This window comes from Vicugna pacos, chromosome 35, assembly GCF_048564905.1.
Source record: "Vicugna pacos chromosome 35, VicPac4, whole genome shotgun sequence".
In the NCBI taxonomy this organism is placed as follows: Eukaryota; Metazoa; Chordata; class Mammalia; order Artiodactyla; family Camelidae; genus Vicugna; species Vicugna pacos.
Window position 1 is genome coordinate 35,468,869 of NC_133021.1, and position 16,407 is coordinate 35,485,275.

Sequence of the window (16,407 nt, forward strand, 5' to 3'; positions counted from 1 at the left end):
GACGCAGGTCGTAACCACAGTGAGACGCCGCCGCACACCTGTTGGAATGACCACTGTCAAGAGGACAAGAGGTAGCAAGTGCCAGTGTGGGCGCGGAGAAAGGGGACCCTCGTGCGCTGCTGGTGGGAACGTAGGTTGATGCAGCCCCTGGAAAACAGTGCGGAGGTTCCTCAAAACGTGTGAAGTGAAACTACCACGTGATCCAGCAGTTTCACTTCGGGGTATTTATTCAGAGGAAATGAAATCAAGATCTTGAAGAGATATCCATGTTCCTTGTTGCATTATTTACAAGAGCCAAGACATGGAAGCGACCTAGGTGTGAAATCGGGTGGTTAGTGGATAAAGACAATACCGTGTGTGTGTGTGTAATGGAACATCGTGCGGCCGTAAAAGGAAGAAAACCCTGCCATTTGCAACAACGTGGAGGAGCCTGAAGGATGTTATGCTAAGTGAAGTAGGTGAGAGAAAGGCAGATACAGCATAATTCCACTCATATGTGGAACCTAAAGATGCCAAACTCACAGAACTAAGAGTGGCGTGGTGGCTGCCCGGGGCTGCGGGAGGGAAATGGGCAGACGCTGGTCAGAGGGTGCAGACTTCCCGTTGTCCGGTGAGTAAGCTCTGGGGACGGAGTGCAGGGGCTGTAGTTGACAGGGCTGTGTCATATGCTTGGAAGTTGCTAGGAGAATAGATGTTAAATGTCCTTGTGGCTAAAAAAAAAAAGAAAAAAGAGAAAGAGTGTGAGGTGGTGGCAGTGTTGTGACCTTGTGGTGGTAATCGTGTAACTGTATGACGGTATGTAAACGTATCAGGTCTCAGATTGTGAACCTTAAACCCACACAACATCTGTCACGTCTCCAGGACATCTCAGTAAAGGTGAAAAGAAACTTCTGAGTTTGTGTCATAAGGAGTTTATCCACGGCAGACCCCCGCGTTTGTCCACCTGCTGCTCCTGAAGGCATTTGAGTTTGGCATCCCGTTCAGACCCCTGGCGCCTGATCCTGAGACTGGGCCCCCTGCAGCGACCAGGAAGTGCCCGGTGAGTGAAGCAGATAAGGCTCCCATCTTTGGCCTGATCTTCTGACTCAGTTTAGAGCCTCTCCTTTGTGGTCTGGTGACAGGGAGGGGACAGAGCTTCAGAGTGAGTCTCAGAGGCCTCTTCAGTCCTAGGTGCCAGGATCTGTGACACTACAGTCACGTCAGTTTGTCATGTGATGACTCGCCGAGGACCAGGTCCTCCAGGCCCTCGACCCTCCTGCCTGGCCACAGGGAGCTGTGAGGGGCCCCCAGTATGGGGGCCGGGGTCTGGGCGCTGTCGGGCTTCATCTCTGGGATCTGCCCCCTGAAGGTTGAGTCAGAAACCAGAGGAACTCAGAAGTGCTCTTCCTGGTTCTGTGATGCATTCATGTAAAGTCCCTTTGCCCTGCGCGCTGCTTTTATCCATTGGAACTCTCTCTGGGCAAGAGGAGGCGGCGGATGGCTTGTCCTCTCTGGTCTGTGCGGCTGTGAGTCCCCCACACCCCCCCGCCAGCCTAAGGGACCCTACCACGTCTGCCCTGCCCCTGCCCCTCACAGGCAGCCCCCATGACAGCCCTGCTCCACTGCAGTCGCACGTGTCTGGGTGACGCCCTGACTGCATCATCACCGCTCCGTCTGTTCCCAGGCTCTGCTGGCCCCACGGGGTGGCCGGTCCCTGTGTCCCGTTCTTACTGGAGCCTTTCCTCTTGGCTGCTCATATTCCAAATAGAATAATTACTTGAGGAATGTTGGTGCTTTGAAATTTGAATTGGAGTAGAGTAACAATGAATTTGAGAACCATAATTGTTGGGCAGAAGTCAGGTGATCATCTTCAGGACTGTAGAAACCTGTCCTGGAGTTTAAGGTGAGGACATTTACAATTCCTGGTGCCCAGCGGTGCGCTCCCGGCCCCACGGTTTCTTGTTGACATCGTGTTGTTGAACTTAACCCAACGCAGTGTCCCCGCATGGAACCAGAAGGCCAGTCACCGAGCAACGCTGAGCGGTCAGAACATGACCGCTTGTCTGAACGTGGTGAGAGGTTTCTGAACATTGTAATTCCAGTCGGCACTGAGTGTTTAATCGAAAGGACCTCAAGCTTAGAGCCGTTGTGGACCAGTGGTTGCAGCATTACTGCTTTTGGCTGGAGAGCATTATCTTTCTGTTTTCTTTTCTTGAGCGGAAGGAAGTGGGGAGGAGGTGACCCTCCAGGAATCCACACACTCGATCCCAGAGCCGGAATCGGCAGCTGCTTTTCCAGCCCCAGCAGGTGTCTCAGGAAGTGTGACCCTAAAATAGTGTCTTAGAGCGTGCCGGAAGCCTGGAGGACACGCAGAGCTGAAATAGACACCTGCGCGTGTAGTTCTTTGATTTTGTCTGTTTATTGGGCTTTTTCTGATCAAAAGAAAATGTGTTTTCTGAATTATGCTGAAGAAGATAAATCATTTTTAAAAACAACCAGAATATGGCATTAAAAAAAGAAACCATTCTCTCTGCTTGTTCTTAGGCTAGAAGTTCCTGGTTTTCGGGTGTGGACGAGGGACATCCTCTTGGCTGCACCAGCCTGGTCACAGTCTGGATGTGCCCCCCACCCCGGCTCTGGGCTTCACTTGTGTGGCCTCCCTGCAATGCTGGGGCAGCTTCATCATTATCCACATTTCTACAGACAGAAAGTTGAGGCCCAGGAAGGGCAGATAACGTGACAAGTGGGTCTCGTTACCGGTGGTGAGGGTGGGGCGGGGACTCGACAGGGTCTCTCTCACTCATCCTGTGTCCCTGGCTGTGGTGGTGCACGAGCGTCTGTGCTTAGTGTGTGCACAAGGGCGTGTCTGCGCTGTTCATAGCAGCTAATACTCAGGTTGGTCCTGCTCTGGTTTTGGACCGTTGGCCCACTGGCCCCTGTGTCTCTCTCTCTTTCCCCAAAGCTGAATTTTGAATTTGATTCTTCATCTCTAAGGACCTGGGCCTCCTCAGAACCAAATGTCAGAACCAGTTAACTGCAAACTACAATAACGGTCACATACGTATTCAATGGGAAAAACAAAACAAAAACTGAAACAGTTTGCCAGCATGACTGAATAATTAAACCGTGAGATAAACCAGTCAATTAATTATTGGATAAGCCAGTGAATAAACTGAGTCAGTGTAAGACATATTTATTTTAAATTCAAACCGAGCAGAGTGGTTTTGAGAGTTGGAGGATTCAGTTGTTAAACTTTGACACGATTGAGCCTTTCTACTCTGCTTAAAGGCCAGGGTTTGAGAATCACTATCCGTCAAAAGCAGTAAAACTTCTAAATTCACGTTTATGATAGGAGACTTGTAAAAAGCAGAGGAGAACATAAAAGGCCATTTTTTCTCTCCACACGTGCAGATTACTTTTTATTCTTTTCATATCTGCTCATCACCCCCAGTTACCCGTTCAGTCGAGAGAGATTCCAGGCTTGTGTTGGAGAAACGGAAGTTAGTGGTTTCCTTCATGGTTTAGTTAGTCTCTCAGTCTGCTGCACAGAGTTACACGGTGTAAAGCGTAAAGACGCTGCGGCCCACCCAGGAGGGCCCCTGGAAATCGGAACTCCGTGTGCTGTTTTCAAGTTCAGCCTGGTTTGGTGTGTCTTTGCCCTGCTCGTGTGCGAGTGTGTGGCCATGAAGCACACATGCACACGGACGTCAGCAGCCTGTGGCTGCCGCACCACTACAGTCGGAAGAGCAGGAAACGCCCCCGCGGCACAGACAGGAGGGAAACGCCGTAAACACTTAGTAACACTCAGGTAAATGGTGTATAAAAACAGACAGCAGAAAATACATCCAGTCTGACCAGATCGACTTTCGAACCCTCACGTAAGTAGGTTTTGGCCAGGCGTGACCCTGAGAATAAAGGACGCTGATTTACATTTGATTGGAAGTACTCATCGTGGAGCTGTGCTGAGCTTGGACAAGCAGACACATCAGTTGTGCATGGCTGAGGTGATTTATTTAAAGCAGTGCCACCTAAGCTGATGGATGGAGGCGTCCACGTCATGAACATGAGGGCAGAGGGTTACTTCTAGTGTGTTGCCCCTCCACCCAGTCGGTGTTGAGCGCAGCCGCGCCGTCAGTGAGTGGATGCTCGGCTGACGCTGAAGTTGCCTCTTTGACCAGGGCCGTCTGCTGCAGGGACAGGGCCGGCCCAGGGGGCCCACCCGCCAGCACTGTGGCTCAGGCTCCACACCGGGGCGGGAGTGGGTGGCGGGTGGCTGTGCTGGGCTTGCTGTTTGGCTCATGGCCTGCTCTTCTGTCCCTGCGTGCCACGGAGGAGCTCCGGCCTGCCCTGTCTGCTGGGTCGGGAATGTCGTAGGTTTTTCCAGGAACGCCGCTTAGCTCCGGATCCTGGGGCTAGGGTGGGACTGCTGGCGACCTCGGGCTGCCCCGGTTGCTGTGGCACACGTGCAGAGTCTCCCGTGGCTGGTCAATTTCCAGAGTCCTCGGGTGGTCTCTTCTGTTCAGTTTGGGGTTTTGCCAGTAGAGACTGAAGCCGTCTTGGGTGCAGCCGTCAGACAGAGATGTGTCCACCGTGAGTGCCCTTGGATGTGATTTGGGTAGATGTCTCACACACACGCACACAGTGTCCTGCTCTGACCCCTCGGGAGGTGCCTGGGGTCACCCAGCTGTCCTCCCTCCTCGTGCTCCTGGTCCCACCCCTTTGGCGGCCAGAACCCTGTGGGAGAGCCCTCCATCTGGAGAGCGCCAGGACATGTCTGCTCGGCACACAGCAGTCCTTGAAGGGCAGCCCCTGCTGGAAGTCTGTCACTGAGAACGGCAGGATGGTGGCCCCCAAATGTCGACGTCCAACCCCAGGGCCCTGCCGGTGTGCCGGGGTCCTGGCGGGGGTAATCAGGTAACCAAAGCAGGCTGGCCCTGCTGGCCTGGGACAAGCGCCCTTGAAGATGAGAGAGGGAGGCGTCAGACGGAGGAGATGTGACCCGGGTGGGCCAGGACTCCGGCCGTCACTGGCTCTGCAGATCAGGGAGCAGGCGTCTCCAGGACGGAAGAGGCCTGGAGCCGCAGGGGAAGCAGCCCTGCAACACCTGACTTTCGCCCCTTGATCCCCTCCGGGCTTCTGACCCCCAGAATTGTAGGTAAGTCTGTGTGGTCTAAGCTGCTAGGTTTGCGGTGATCTCTTACAGCCACTAGGAAACGAGTACACTGAGCCACACGTGCTGAAATAAATTTGCCTAATGGTGCAGAGTACAGATGGGTAAACAACATAATCAGATCGTGTGATAACTCTGGAGTTGTCTTATTTAGTGAAGAGTCACTGTGTGTCTTTCTTACTAACTGAAGTGTAGCTGTTAGAGAGGGTGCGTCTCCACGTAGCCCGGGAGGCACCCACTAGAGTTCTGATTTTGCTCCATTTCGTGGAAAAGGGGCCATCATGAGAACACGGTTAAGGTTGTGCCCTTGTTGGATTCTGAACTGAGGAAAATACTGGACGTCCTTGTGATATTGGTGATTTTTACATATGCCCCTCCTTTTAGACTTCAAGTTCTGGAAAAAGTGAAAAGCTGGCCCAAACTTCCACGAAGGACAGTGCTCAGTGGGTGTGCGGCCGTGTGCACGTCCGTGTGCACGTCCACGTGCACGTCCGCAGGCTCTGAGCTGTTCCTCCTGACGGACGTGGACGTGGCTGTTTGTCCCCAGGCAGCCACTGGGATAATTATCGAAAGAGGCTTTATTCCCAAATCACGTGTTATTCTGTGGTTTCAAAGTCTGTAACTGAGTGATAGTCTTCTAGCTTAGCTGCAAAACAGCAAACAGACTGTAATGATTTAAAAATTACTACTCAGTAGGCATGGCTGTAAGTACATGTAATTTATGGTATTAGAATCAGCTGCACCGTAGCGTGAACCACGTGACCTGTGACATACCGTGGCTGGCGATGTTTCAGTGTGGGCGGGAGCCTGCACACCCCAGCTCCCTGTGTTACAAGTGACCAGCAGCTGCCTGTGACCCCATTTAACCGTCACAAAACCCCCTGAGGTGGGCTTGATTCTTGCTCCCATTTTACATTTGAGAAACTGAGGCGAGTTAGAGCACGTCTTTAAGGTCCCCCTGCTGCTTAGTGGTAGCTAGGACTTGTATCTCGGAGCAGGGTGACCCCAGAGCTGGGGCGGGAGGTGCCAGGCTGGGGCTCCTCACGACTGCAGGTCAGGGAAGTAACTAAAGTGGCTGGAAGTTGTGGGGATGGATGGAAGAGACGTCTGTGAGCATGAGGAAGGCAAGCAGACCATACCCGGCGGCTGCCTCGAGCGCGTCTAGGGCGAGACATGGATTTTTGGTTTGGATGGGAGGGAAGACAGGAGGCAGGGAGGACTGTGGGTGTTTCTGGACAGGAGCACCTCCCAGGAGAGACGTGCAGCTGGCGTCTGCTTGTTTCTCAGGGCACGCATGTGCACGGGACAGCTGACACCCGCAGGAAGTGTCTGCATGGGGCTGGAGAGTCCAGGAGGGAAGTGTGGAAATGCACGCTTAGGGTGGGCCAGGCACCCACCGAGGAGACGGGGAGGTCGGGGGGGAGACTAAGGTTGAAAACGTCTGTTGCCGCAGCCACCGAGGTGCCACGGGCGGCCCTGCTGAGGCTGCGTCAGCGTTCACTCGGGAGTGAATGTCTCTGGTCACCAGCAGTCAGTTGTTCAGCTGTCATTCAAAATGATCAGAATGACTGCTTATCAGTCAAGATGAACAAACCACACACAGGTGTGTGAGCCTGGTGTCACACCTTTCTGTGAAGTGAGGTCCTTAAAACCTGCTCTCACACAGGTAGCTGATGGCTCTTAAAAATAATTTACTGGGGGAAGTGACTGCCATCTTAGATTTAAAAAAAGTGTCCATCACAGAGTCCTCTGTGGATAGAGGCATGGAACACATGTGTGTGTCCAGGTGCCTCTGCCTGTGATGGGTCACAGCTGTGTGTCCTTCTGCAACTCCTGCTTCAAAATGCTTGGATTTGAATGGATCAAAATAAGTGATTTTTACCCATTTCCCCTCCTCCAACATATTTGAAGGACATAGATGTTGCTTTTAGTTAGTTTGCAAAGGGAATCTAGGGTGAGTATAGTTTTAAAAAGCTCTCTGGATAATCCCGATGTGTTTTCCTGGAGGGAGAGTCTTGGTGTTGAGAATCTGCACAGTAAGGGTCAGCTTATCTTGATCAGGATTCTCTGAGCTTCTGGACTCTGTGGTTTTATGTCTTTCATTAATTTTGGAAATTCTTGGTCATCATCTCTTCAGAGTTTCCTGTCCCCATTCCCTCCTTTTCCTTCTTTTAGACTGACAGCTCCTGGACCCTGTGCTCTGATCCCCCCCCCTTGTCCTCTTTATGTTTCACTTTGGGTAATTGTTGATTTATCTTCAAGTTCATTGATTTTTTTTTCTCCTTCACTTGGGTTGAGTTTGCTGATGAGCCCGTTGAAGGCATTCTTCATCTGTTGCTGTGTTTTTATTTTTTTTTGAATTTACATTTGACGATGTTTTCTCATAGCTTCCTTCTCTTTGCTGAAGTTCCTCATTGTTTCTACATTTTCTGTTATAGCCTGTAACATGTTAGTCATTGTTTTGAAAATTTTGCAGCCTGATAGTTCTTACATCTGAGTCATCTCTGAGTCTGGTTCTGTGGTTTGCTTTGTCTGTTGACAGTGGATTTTTTTCTCTCTTTCTTTGTGTGTGGTATGTTTTGCTTGGACACCTGACCCCAGTGTAGGAGAGCGGAGATTGAGGTAAAGGGTATCTGTGCCAGAAATGGCCCTGCTCCTCTGCTGGCCCCCGGTGTGGGAGGCTGAGTCCCTGTGGTCAGGCTGTGAGTGGGACTGGGTTTGTGGTCACATTGCCCTCAGACCCCAGCCCCACCTCGTGCCTGGGCTGGGGTTGCCAGTCTTTCTCAGCACTCCTGACCCCGCCTCAGGTCAGAGCTGGGGTGTCTCTCCATGCCCGGCGCTGGCCCTGGGAGACCCAGTGGTCATGGAGGGGGCCATTCCCGGCCTGACCCGCCCTCGGCGCCCAGTCCAGGGCTTGTGGGGCTGTGGGGTGGCATCAGCCCTCTCCGTCATGCCGTCCGGGCTCTGCCTGGTTCTGTTGGCAGGAGACGTTTCCTGCCTCTCCTGCGGGAATGGAGGTGCTTTTCTTCCCCTTCCTCCAGGGGTGGTGGGCTTCCCCTGTGCCCTGGGGACCCATGGGGGGCAGCTGTCCCCCCGCCAGTGGCTGAAGGTGCCGTTCTGCTGGGGTGAGGGTCCTGCCTCTCCTCATCACACTGTCCTGTGGGAGTGGCCGCCCCTCCCCAGGCCCATGTCTCCCAGCGCCCCATCCCGAGTGTGCAGGATGGACTGTGAAGGGTCTGTGCTCAGGCTGCCCACCCTTGGCCTTCAGCAGTTACTCAGTTTCGGGGGACCTTCTGACTCCCCGCCGGGCAGGTGCATTTTTCCCCTCAGGCTCTGCCTCTCTTTGGAGCCTCAGCGTGTGGGGACTTCGGTGCACACCTTGTCTCCCCTCACCTTTGCCTCCCGGCCCTGCCCATCTGGTCTATGTGAGAATCAGTGTCCTTCCAGCCTGTGAAGATGAGTGAAGCCAGTCGGAGGCTGTGGCACCTTTTATCAATGGCTCCAAATTTCGTGCCCATAGAATCACAGTAAAATGCAAATTCCAGGCAACCCTGCAGCATCCCTGGGCCTGAATACTTTGGAGAAGCCAGGGAAGTGGTTCTGACCTGTCCCCGTGGTGGTGAGCTGCTCCGTCACAGGAGGAGCCCTGTTGGCCACGTGTCCACTCTGGTGGGCCCTTCATGTGCACAATCACATCAGTCTCACCTCCACCCTGAGGGGTGCCTGCGTCGGTGGGACCCTTGGGCCAGACTGTGTCTGTGCTGCAGGCTTGATTCCAGGCCTGTCCCCTGGTCTGGTGTGTGGTTTCTGTGCCGCTTTGCTGTGATCAGTGGGCTCACTGACGGGAGGCTTAGCGGGGTCTCACTGTGGCCCACCTGAGGGGCAAGGACACAGACCTGCTCAGGGGCAGCGCAGACTTAGGACATTTCCCCTGCGACCATAGGTTTCAAAGTTCGTACTGGAAAAGAAAAATCTTTTATGAGGGAAGCAAATTAATTTGGATTTGACTGAAGACACTCTCATTGCTTGAATAGCTGGTTTGTTTACGAGACTGGCCCCACAAACAGTAGATACAGATTAGTTGACGTTGTCATCTGTGTTTGTCTGTAACATAATAGGAGCTATTTTTGCCGCCCAAATTACTTGTGAATTTTGCATCACATTGTGGTCCAGATTACAAGCTGCTGCTTGTTAATTTAATTGACAAAATTGTTAGAAATTTTGTACTTGTTTTGGAGCCCAAAGTTAAAAGAACAGATTTTCCCACAGTAGCCTGTCATCGAGGGGTGGACACAGTGGTGGGGACTCAAGCCTGAGTTGTTAACCGGAGGAGGAGGGGCCCTGCACCAGTGCCAGCGGCCCCCACGATGGCGCGGGGAGGAAAGACCGCTGGGTGTGCACAGACTCCACCGCCATCTCCTCCCCTCAGGCCCCGAACCTCTCGGGCGGTCGTGGAACATGACGCAGTGAGCAGCACAGCCCACCCGCACACGAGACGTCTCAGCTGGGAGACAGAACGAGCGGTGGTGCTTGGGGGGCTCCTGCCCAAGAGCGCTTTTGGACGCTATGACGTGAATCACAGCTCCTGTTGCTTGGAGGGTCCTGTGACCCAGGGCATGACGAGTTTTCAGCACCAAAGCCCAGAACTCTTCCAAGTGGATGTTTCCGTCTGTGACAACACCTGTCGATGACGTTGTTCCAGATGAGTCAAAAGTTCCAGTGAAGGAAATGCCAAGGACAGGTGCTGTGAGCGGTGTCTCTCCCAGGATCCCAAGTAAAGGGACCTTTTATGAACATTTATACGTTTGATGGGGGGGGCATGTCTTAGGGAGATGACGTTTGGTGACACCGTCTTCCTGTTTCCCACCTGCAGTTGTAGGTTATTGACTATAAATGACCTCAGTGTCTCAGGGGTGAAAGTTGGATGAGCTCAATGTACCCGAGGAGACACAGCCCTCAGCACAGCGACCTGTTCTCCATTGTACACAACCCGCCCCCGTGAGAACACCTGCACGTGTCCAGGTCCTGCAGAGGTAGCCACGGTGGCCCTGGGGTCAGATTAAAGACAGACACCATCCGATATCTTCTTTTTAACAGCTGTGCAGTGATTTCTCCTGAAAGAAAATGCAAATAATGCTCACACGACTTGTGTTTTTGTCCCCGGACTGTTGTCAGAAGCAGTGTGTGAAGGGCCCCCAGCAGCTGCTCCAGCCCCATGCGCTCCCGCCATTGGGTTTCCATTCACCTCCCCTCATCACCCCTCTTTCCTGAGGGTGACGCCTGGCTAGCTGGGCCAGTCTGTCACCCCATCCTGCTGCCTGTCCGGGGGGGCTGTCACCACTTCCAGTGGAGGGAACAGACGTCGGAAGTCACGCACGTCAGGGCTGGGGTCAAAGACAGGTCTGTCCAGCCCTGGAGACCAAGTGCATCTCGTGCACCTGCTGTCCAGGTTCCCCCAGTGATTTTCTGCACAACGATGTGTCCAGTGCCTTTAAGAGCCCGCAGAAGCTTCTGGGCGCACGTTCTCCCTCAACCTACGGTGTGCACTCTGGTAGCCAGTAGTCATGGCTGTTTCAAATGTAAATTTAATTAAAGTTGAGTTACATGAATTAAATACATCTGGAGAATGAGTTTATTAACAGGAACTTCTGTCCCCAGGTCACACCTGCCCCTTTCAGGTGCTCAGCAGCCTCGGGTGACCATTGGCTTCTGTTGGGACCGAGAAGATCGGGGACATTTCTGTCATCGTGGAAGTGCTCCTGGTGGGCTGTCCCAGGGGAAGGGCTGGCGCAGAAGGCCACGTGGGGCCCTCACAGGGGCTGGGGGCGCCAGCGGGTGTGGCCCTGTGCCAGCACCTCACAGCTGGTGCACGTGGCCTCAGGGCGATGGGTGCCCCGTGGGTCCCTGGCCAGGCCCCGTCTCGGCGAGTCTCCAGGATACTTTGTGTCCCACCGTGCACACTGCACACTGAGGGAAAATGGCAGAATTCCCTGTCGAATTGATCTTGAATTGTGGGCACAGGTGGGACTCAGCTTTGATTCCTGGCCAGATGTGGAAGCTGAATAGTTGTCTGTGCTATTTGTGTGGAAAAAGATGTGTGGTTTCTAATCTGAATTCAGACCTACGTGCATTTTGAAGTGAGAGCTCCTGAGTTAGCTTTCCTGGTCCCCGGTGACCGTCAGGGTGCCATGGGCTGGACAGCTCAGAATGCAGTCGTTGATTTGGGATGACCCAGGCTTCCTGGCTGTCTATGCAGGAAAAAAAGCCCTGAGCATCTTAGGCTGGAGTTAGCCAGGGACAGGGGGCTGGTTTGGGTGGGTGAAGGGCAGACGTGAAGGCATCACCGAGCCAGGGTCCAGGCCGCTCCCCTCCAGGGGCTGTGACCTGAGGCAGCCACGGGAAGGGGTCTGGTGGGCCCCATTTCCAGGCCACAGTGCTTGGTGTAAAGTCCACTTTTATTAGGAATGTGTGGCATTGTAATTCAGTAGCAGATGGTGTGGTTGCTCTGAGTACCTGCTGTTACGTTCCTCTTCGAATGATCCTGAGTTGGAAACAGTGGCATTTATTAAAAGAAGCAGAAATCAAAGCTATCGAGGTGGATGCTGACGCAGCTGTTTGCTGATCTGGCTCTGCCAAGAACATAGCCCCGTGGGACCATTCGGTGCCTTGATTTCCTCCAAGTCAGTTCCCGGGCCAGACGGTGCCGACCTCTCCTGGTCTGGTGGGCATGTAACTCCGATGCCAGGATGAGAGACTGCTCACACAGGTTACACCACAGTGTTGTGTCTGTTGAGCTGGTGCTTTGTGGGTGTGGAAGCTGAGGTTGAGCGCTGTTTTTAATCTTCTCCATGAGGGAGAGGTGTGCACCTCCTGCAGGAGTGGCGTGCACAGACCTCACTCAAGTCACAGGACAAGCAGGCTGTCCCTTGCTGGCTGGTCTGGGGGCCTTGCCCGGAGAGTTTAGTAAGGAGGCCATGGGCCTCCCCACTGATGCATTTTCCCTTCGTGGCCTCTTTCACTTGAGGCAAAATGTGCAGACGTGGGCCATCTGGGGGGTGGATGGCATCCTTTACAGGAGTCATTTCATAACTTTACTTGGTGGGAAAGCTAAGGTTTCTTTCTGGCTTTTCAGCCGGCGCCATGCTGGGATGTGTCCTGTCTGGGGACACTTTTCAGGAACTGAGTGCCCATTCCTGGTGCAGCTTGAGCAGAACCATGGAGGGAGATGTTGAATGGGGTATTTTCTTGTTATTTGCTCCTGGGAGTCCCTAGGCCCTGACGCCGGTCAGTTGGAAACCTGAATGTTTGAGACTCGCCCGTGGGCCCAGTTCTGAGTCCCTGGGTTTGGGTGGGCCCTGAGGTGCCAGTTTCCAGCTCAGAGACGCTGGTGCCTGCCCACCTGTCCTGGCTCTGCCCACACCCCTATCCGCCCAGGTACTGGCAGGGAGCAGGTGCACTTATTTCCCGCACACCTGCTCTTTCAAGTTCTTACAGAACAGAATTAGAAATCTCTTGTGAGCCCTTAACTCATTTGTTGGAAATTTTGCATCCATTTCCTGTAGAAAGTGGGAGCAGTGTTCTTGCCCAGATGAGAGAGCCACCACTCTGCTGTTGACCCTCCAGAGCCCTGTCCTTTGACCCCAATGCACAGGTGTGGTGTGTTGCATTTTAGGCAAGACTAGGGAAAGCATGTGGCTAAACCCTGTCCCTCCGGCCACCAACTCCAAGTGCACACCTGCTGAGAGCGCAGTCCTTTAAAATTCTGAATTTATTTAAGTTTGAAACCAGCATGGAAGCATTTCCTTCAGTAACTAAACCATGTACCTCGTGAAAGCGGCCCTTTTTGACTTTGCAGAGCAGATACCTGGCTCCCTGGAGCACTAGCATCTCTTCTGTTTCTGGAAGTTCCTGGAAGTTGCCCCTGTGTTCCAAGCAGTGAGCAGGCGTGTGAGTCATAATCCTTTGTGCTGAGGATGGGCAGGGGTCTCTCAGTGGGGCCCCTGGTGTGGGTGAGGAGGAGTGAGGCTGGCCGTGTGGGCGGATCCGGGCTGTTTGAAGTCACTTCAGCCTCTGGACGTAGTATCAGGAACAGTAAACCGACCAGATGGGCGTTTGCTGAGAACGGAGGGGCTGGAGGGGCCGGGCCCTGCAGGAGGAGGCAGGGTTCGTCCCTGCCCTCAGGTGCCTTGCTTGTGTTCCTTTTACTGAATAGAAAGCATAAAATGTATTCTTGTTGAGAATAAGTGACATTAAAGGAAGTGCTCAGCTCTTCTGCTGCTGAATCCGAAGAGGCTCTGTGGAGGGGACGTGTTAGGGACTGTGATGGGGGGGCTCCAGGGCCCCTTTGGGAAAGGCTGTGCTGGGCCAGTGAGGGGACAGACCGTTCTGCCTGACACGTGGCAGGCAGAAAGCCGGGGATTCTGGCCAAGGGCTTAGAAAGCAGGCGGAACCGACTGAGCTGACGTCTGTCGATCCGGGGCCCAATGCCCCTCCCCCTGCATGCCCCCCCGCCCCGTTTGCTGTTTGTGTTCTGTTTGGGGAGTGTGAGTGGGAACGCGTGGGCCCTGGTCCCCTCTGGGAGTGCCCGGGCAGCTGTAGGGACAAGCCGGTGGGCTTCTGTCTTTCCCTCGGGCACTGGCTGCACCTGAGCCAGCAGCAGCCCAGGTGGAAACAGCACAGGGCTGTGTCACACCCAAACCTGCAGCTGGATTTTTACTCCCTTTTAGATGCTTTTGAGCCCGGCTAAACTGTGGGATTATCAGGTAAGGTTTTGGTAGTGGAGAGGTGTGGATGTCATCTTCTGATGAGTCAAGGGACGGAGGATATCGTGTTCAATACGCTCAGACGACACCATGTCATCTCAGAGAAAGGGAAACTGTTTTGGGGGAAAAACGATCCTCTTACTTCAAAGATGAAAGTACAACTTACGCTGTTTCTGAATTCAGCAGCAGGTGGTACGAAGCAATTCTGAAAAGCTGCTGTGGGTGCTTAGTTCCCTGGGGAAATGGCTTTGGCGCAGTGTACCTCGGGCCTCGGGACTGCTGGCCAGACTGGAAGTGACCTTAAAGAGCCTGGGCCCCTTCTCCCTCTGGGCATTTTGCAGAAGAAGAGCTCCTGACAGCTGAGGGAGCAGCCTTCCACCCATTTCTTACTGATTCCACCACCAGAAGACGTTACCATCTTGTGAATTCTGGAGTTTGCTTTTGAAAAGTTCGTATAATGAGACAAAAGCTCAAGTGCTTGAATAGAAACCTGAAGTTAGGGGGAGGCTGTTAAATTTGTTCTAATCATTATTTGTCTTTTGATATTTTTAGCTGCTCTATGTTAAATTTAGAACAGTGAGTCAGAACAGCTGGACGTGTCCTTACTGTTTCCTCTTGTGACGCAACATCGCTTTGTGGATGTGACTCTGACAGCAGAGCCCGATGATAGGGGAGTTAGGCCCATGACACAAGGGTTGGTTTTCTGTTGTGAATGCTGGGATTGTTAGGGGAATGCGATTGTGTGTGTGTCTGGGTCTACGTGCGTGCCTGTGGGTGTGGGTGTGTGTGTGTGTGCGTGCGCCCACATTTTCTCTGTTACACCACGTAGCTCTGGAAATACACTGGGCCCTCAGTACTTATAGGTTGGTGGATTTTTTTTAAGTCATGTTGGTTGACATCCTGTGACTGGTTAATGATTAATGTGGTTGTCATGTGATGTAATATTTGGGTCTTAAATTTGAAAGTTAAGTAGAAAATTAATCACAGACATTCTATAAGTAATTTTTACTTGTCAGCATTTGTGATTGGCAGGATAATGCCCCCCCCAAGATGTCCATGTCCTGATTCCCAGAACTGGTGAGAATATATCACCTTCCGTGGCAGAGGGGACCTTGCAGATGTGACTAAATTAAGGATCTCAACATGGGGAGGTGATCTGGGTTATGTGGGTGGAACTGAGTCATCACAAGGGTTCTTACTGGAGGGAGGAGGAGGGTCCACGTCAAAGAAGGGGATGTGCTGGGGGCAGGGGTCAGGGTGGTGTGATACCTCCAGGAGCTGGGAAAGAATGAGGGACAGACTCTCCCTGGAGCCTCAGTAGGCAGCCCTGCCTCACCTTCACCCAGGGAGACTTCTAACCTCCAGAACTGTAGGAGATAAATTTGTGGTGTCTGAAGCCACTAAATTTGTAAACTTATTACAGCAGCAGGAGTAGGAAATTAATACAGCGTTTCTGTTCATTGTCTCTGAGCTTTTAGAAATGACCACGTTGTATCAGCCTTTCAAATGCCTTAAATTATAGTGAGAAGTGTTTCTAGGAGATGATAGGTATTTATAAACTGTGGTGGAAGAGAAAATTAGACAGAAGTAGTATGTCTTCTTTGGATCTGTTATTTGGGCCTTTTAAAAAAATGACATTACAGTCACATAGTCTGGCCTTGTTAATAATGTATATTGTGTTGGAAACACTTGCTCACATCTCTCTGGGGAATTATTATGCATTGCTTGTGAGGATAAGGAATTAAAGTAATCTCAGACATAGAAGAAAGTCCTAGATCAGCATTAATCCATGTTTGAGGTTTGAGACACAGAATTCCCCCACTTTACTGTTTGGAGCAGTAACATTGCATCCTTTGCCGCGTGTTCTTCTTTTGTGATTTTATGTGCTTTGTAACAAATGACGTTTGCATAGATTTCATACATTAATTGACATGGCGGAGCTTAGAGTGTGAACATGAAGCATTTCCCAAGCAGACTGGTGTGTGGGGCACCCTGGGGCAGGTCTGTTTTGCTTGCTGTTGCTTCGTTATGTAGGGGGCAGGGCGAGCCCCGGCTGGTTGCTCCTGAGTAAACCACCCTCACGTCAGCACTGTGAACGCCCATAGCCTGCCTGGTGGGTTTCGCCACCACCGCTGTCACCGTGGGGTGGCAAGTGGGCTGAGGAAGTCTCCAGAGCACCACCCACACTCCTCCGCCTTCCAGGGAATTCTGCGAGCACCCCGTGGGGAGTCCGGGAAGCCCTGTGGCCCGTCGAGGGGCCACCAGTGGGGTGATGTTTCTGTGGCAGCGTCGGGGCTGGTGTGTGTGTGTGTGTGTGTGTGTGTGGCCGAACCGCGGCCGCCTCTGTGTGCTGTGAGGGCAAGTGTGGAGAGTCACGGGCGGGGTTCATGCAGAACCCTCCGGGAACTTCAGCGGGAGGCCTGGGACCCAGGGCTGTCGGGATGTGTGCCCCTCCTGCACCCTGAGTCCGCAAGGCAGGATGACTGAGGGTCCCCC

The 16,407-nt window shown here is 52.8% G+C and overlaps 1 protein-coding gene and 1 long non-coding RNA gene across 5 annotated transcripts in view; one reads left to right on the forward strand and one right to left on the reverse strand.

Annotated features, from left to right (window-relative positions):
* DIP2C (disco interacting protein 2 homolog C) overlaps nucleotides 1-16,407 on the forward strand; it is a 246,481-nt gene that overhangs the window by 41,352 nt on the left and 188,722 nt on the right. The window lies entirely within an intron of this gene.
* On the reverse strand, nucleotides 250-13,058 carry LOC140691388 (uncharacterized). The gene is made up of 3 exons (XR_012067022.1): nucleotides 12,974-13,058; nucleotides 10,158-10,263; nucleotides 250-710 (listed from the first exon to the last, which is right to left on the reverse strand). It is a non-coding gene; the product is annotated as an uncharacterized lncRNA (long non-coding RNA).